Source organism: Berghia stephanieae, chromosome 12, assembly GCF_034508935.2.
Source record: "Berghia stephanieae isolate SIO BIC M18660-M18661 chromosome 12, UCSD_Bste_1.3, whole genome shotgun sequence".
In the NCBI taxonomy this organism is placed as follows: Eukaryota; Metazoa; Mollusca; class Gastropoda; order Nudibranchia; family Aeolidiidae; genus Berghia; species Berghia stephanieae.
The window spans coordinates 10,077,187-10,081,471 of NC_088371.1; the positions used below are offsets into that span (position 1 = coordinate 10,077,187).

The 4,285-nt window shown below is 35.2% G+C and overlaps 1 protein-coding gene across 1 annotated transcript in view; it reads right to left on the bottom strand.

Annotated features, from left to right (window-relative positions):
* Window positions 1-487: 487 nt before the first annotated feature.
* LOC144957552 (guanine nucleotide-binding protein G(s) subunit alpha-like) overlaps window positions 488-4,285 on the bottom strand; it is a 105,256-nt gene continuing 101,458 nt past the window's right edge. The window contains exon 12 of the mRNA XM_078888899.1: window positions 488-4,285. This exon is cut by the window's right edge and continues 378 nt beyond it. The gene's annotated coding sequence lies outside the window, so the exon portion shown is untranslated.

Genomic DNA, 4,285 nt, shown 5'->3' on the forward strand with positions numbered 1-4,285 from the left:
TGGATACACCCAGTTTTGTGTGTTGGTCCGTTATACTTCCGGATGGCAATGTTATGAGCTTCTTAGCCAAGCGCACACTATCTATAGCCTAGGACAGGCAGTTTGACGTCATTTTTTTAGGTTTGTGTAGCGTCTAGTGAGTTGTCGTTAGTAGAGCTCATGGAAAAAAGTTATTTCATTGGTTGAACTATTGAATACAACTCACGATTTGTTTTCTTTTGTAGCAAAAAAAACTAGCCTTTTTGACGTCATTTTTTGATCAGTGTCAGGCTATAAATTTACGATGGCTACGGTTCTCGTGTCTGGCTATTGATAGTCTGAAGTTGACGTCACTCACGTCTTGTTTTTGCTTTTTGCCATCTACGTTTATGAGTACTTCTCACTAAACTAGACTATAAACGTTCATGGTTACACATAGATTTGTGTGTTGGTCCGTTATACTTCCGGATGGCAATTTTGTGAACTCCTTAGCCAAGCGCATACTATAGGTAGTATGCGCTTGGCTAAGAAGCTCATATAATTGCCATCCGGAAGTATAACGGACCAACACACAAAACTGTGTGTATCCATGAACGTTTATGGTCTGGTTTATACAGTTCAGTGAGCATTACTCATAAACGCGGATGGGAAAAAACAATAACAAAGACCTGAGTGACGTCATCTTCGAACTATCTATATATAGTGAACGATGGCAACGATCTATGTCAAGTCGTGTCAAGTCGGTAAACATCCTCTCGCTCATAATATTTTTAATGCAATTGAAATTTGGCAAGTTTTTTCGCAGCTCTCTTTCTTCAGATGTGATTTCTTCTCACTAAATTCACCCAGACGATACACTTTTTGGGTATTTGCGCGATTGATATAGATAGAACGAAGATGACGTCACTCAGGTATTTGTTATTGTTTTTTGCCATCCGCGTTTATGAGTAATGCTCACTGAACTGTATTAACCAGACTATAAACGTTCATGAATACACACAGTTTTGTGTGTTGGTCCGTTATACTTCCGGATGGCAATGTTATGAGCTTCTTAGCCAAGCGCATACTATCTATATCTGGAAGAAACGGTGTGTGTTTTATTTAAACGCATACCATCAATACAGAGATGCCATGTTAACTGACTTGACATTGAACACCCACAAATCTCCATTTTGTCATTTAAAGCTGTCGGTGATACGTTCTCACCGACGTGTACATATGCAGGTCTGACATCCGAACCCACTTACGGGCCTAATTATAGTAATAATAATAATAATAATAATAATAATAATAATAATAATAATAATAATAATAAAAATAATAATAATAATAATAATAATAATAACAATAAACTTTATTCATCATTTTCGGAAATTGTCAACAGACGTGGCGAAGAAAAGAGATGGATTAAAGTATTAATATTAAAAATACACAGAAATCAGCATTAAATAACCTATAAATACCTCAAAATAAATTAAATAAGAATGTATCTATTACATACAATATAATATAGTGAATATTATATAGATATAGATAATATGTAGGCTTTATAAAATAAAAATAAATTTGATTATTTATTTAAGAGTATATTTAGTATCACAATCTATAATATTTCAATGCATATGTTTGGAAAATAAAAATGGTGTAGAAATAGATCAGTGATTGATATGATATCTACCTAATCTTTACGCTTAAATTATCTATAAGAACATCTGAATCTACAGCTAAGAACAAAAGTGAAATAAATAATTCAACGGGAGAAAAAAACACGTTTATGTCTTTCGTCTTCGGTTTTGATGGAGAGAACCCTGTCACTTCTAATGGATGCTGTGATGTGTTTATTGAAGGGAGGGGGGGGGGGGGGGTTTCTTACAACTTTTAATTTTGTGAAATGTTCGGAGACATGCCTTTCAAATAAAATGGCACAATCGTCTATTCCATTAGTATATTTTAAGGCTCTTTTTATAGAGATTATAGATTAACCCTCTCCTTACCATCTGTTGGAAAATCGTCACATTTGTTACGATGCAAACATCACTTTTCTCATCCAGATTTAATTTCTTTTTGCTATAGCTGTAAAAACTTGGCATTCTGTAATAGAGCTCATATTGCCAAACACTATTTTGTATAGAAAGTGCTTGTTGTTTTTCTGTTTGAGTAAGAAATGTCTGTTTTTGCGTTGGGTGGGTGTGAAGTTTTGGGGAAAATTCTGAAAATGGCTGGTAAGGAGAGGGTTAAAGAGAATTTTATCAGCCATCATAATGACAACCCCCCCCCCCCCCCCATCCAAGACTGATATACAAAAAGACAAAACGCGTTCAACGACTGATCTACAACACAATGTGCAAGACAGAGTTTAACATTGTTGTAATGGACAATACTTGGCGTCATTTTTTCACTCCAGATTTCCATTATAACAATGAGCCCATAAGGAATTGGGACATCAGACCTGCAAATAAGTGCGCGTCGGTTCTCACTAATTCTATCAATCAGACTAGATACAAACGTTTTGTGTTATTAAGATTGAGCTGTCGGGCATGACGTGTGGGTGTTCTACTTAAACACAATGCATAACATTGATAAAACCACACAAAATATCACAACGAAATCTAGATATTTTTCGTTCATGAAATCCACAACCTTGAATCATCATAGGTGATCCATCGTCTCGAAACGGTATTATGTCGGAACGAACCAAATGCTTAATGGTCGAATTTAATGTTAAACTGGTAAAAAAATATAAATTGCTGTCATTAGCACCCTAAAATATGGTTGCCATTCTCCTTAATAAAATCGTATAAACTCAACACAAGTCTGATATTTCTGGCTATAAATTCAATTTTCAACATCTTAACCAACCCGACTTAATGCCGTTTTGAGGCAGAGAGTCACATATCATACACACATACTGAGTTGTAAAATAACTTTTTGATAAGATCAAATTATTAGGAATGTCCCGTCACCTTCGTAAACTAAATGCCCCATTTATACAACAGAACCGACTGTTCGTACACGGTCCGAAATTGGATTCAATAATCTGATGTTGCCTCGTCAAGCAACGATGAGCAGCGATATTTTGGGGGACTAAAACTGGCGAATATTGATGTTGATTACTCTGAAAGAAACAATGATGAAAATTGAAATGCACTTATATCCATATTTTGTACTGAATTTAGTTTAAAGATGATTTGTTGGCACTTATACAGATATAGAGCAGTAAAGTTAGGTGCCCCAAACGTAAACAAAGGTCGAGAAGCACGTGGCAAACCACATGTTCCTGTCTTGACAGCTCACGTTCCAATGTAAATAATAGAAAAAAATAACCTTTAAAATTTGGCTGTTAGGTGGCAAAAGAAACACATATTCATAAATACTCGATCATGCATCAAATAATGTCTAGATATGGATATTTTATGGAACAAAAGGTAAAATTTTCTAAAATTTATCAAAAGTTACAGTCTATCTATTTTTAGACCAGAGCAAATTTTGCGCTGGTGTGAACAAAACGAGAATTATTCGGAGCCTGATTTTCATAATAATTTAGCCTTATATTATTATTTCTGCAACTGTTAGATTTTATGTAAACATATTTTCAATACTGAAAGTGTATTGCCTACAACTCAAACTACAAAATTGGGAGACCTATATTGTGCGTAAATTATTCCGGTCCCTAACGGAAATCACTAGCAACTTGTTATTGTTTACGTTTGGGGCACCTAACTTTACTGCTCTATATTATCAATATCGATTTATTCTTAAACACTTAAGACGATCCTCGATGAAAATCGGTGAATCTTGTAGAACAGTGAGTGGTTGGAGTAAATCGTGTATCTAGAAAGTATTTCCATCGGCAGAAAGTCAGTGTCCTTTTGAATGATGTACGTACCAATCGTGTATCTAGAAAGTATTTCCATCGGCAGAAAGTCAGTGTCCTTTTGAATGATGTACGTACCAACCGTGTATCTAGAAAGTATTTACATCGGCAGAAAGTCAGTGTCCTTTTGACTGATGTACGTACCAATCGTGTATCTAGAAAGTATTTACATCGGCAGAAAGTCAGTGTCCTTTTGAATGATGTACATACCAATCGTGTATCTAGAAAGTATTTACATCGGCAGAAAGTCAGTGTCCTTTTGAATGATGTACGTACCAATCGTGTATCTAGAAAGTATTTCCATCGGCAGAAAGTCAGTGTCCTTTTGAATGATGTACGTACCAATCGTGTATCTAGAAAGTATTTACATCGGCAGAAAGTCAGTGTCCTTTTGAATGATGTACGTACCAATCGTGTATCTAGAAAGTATTT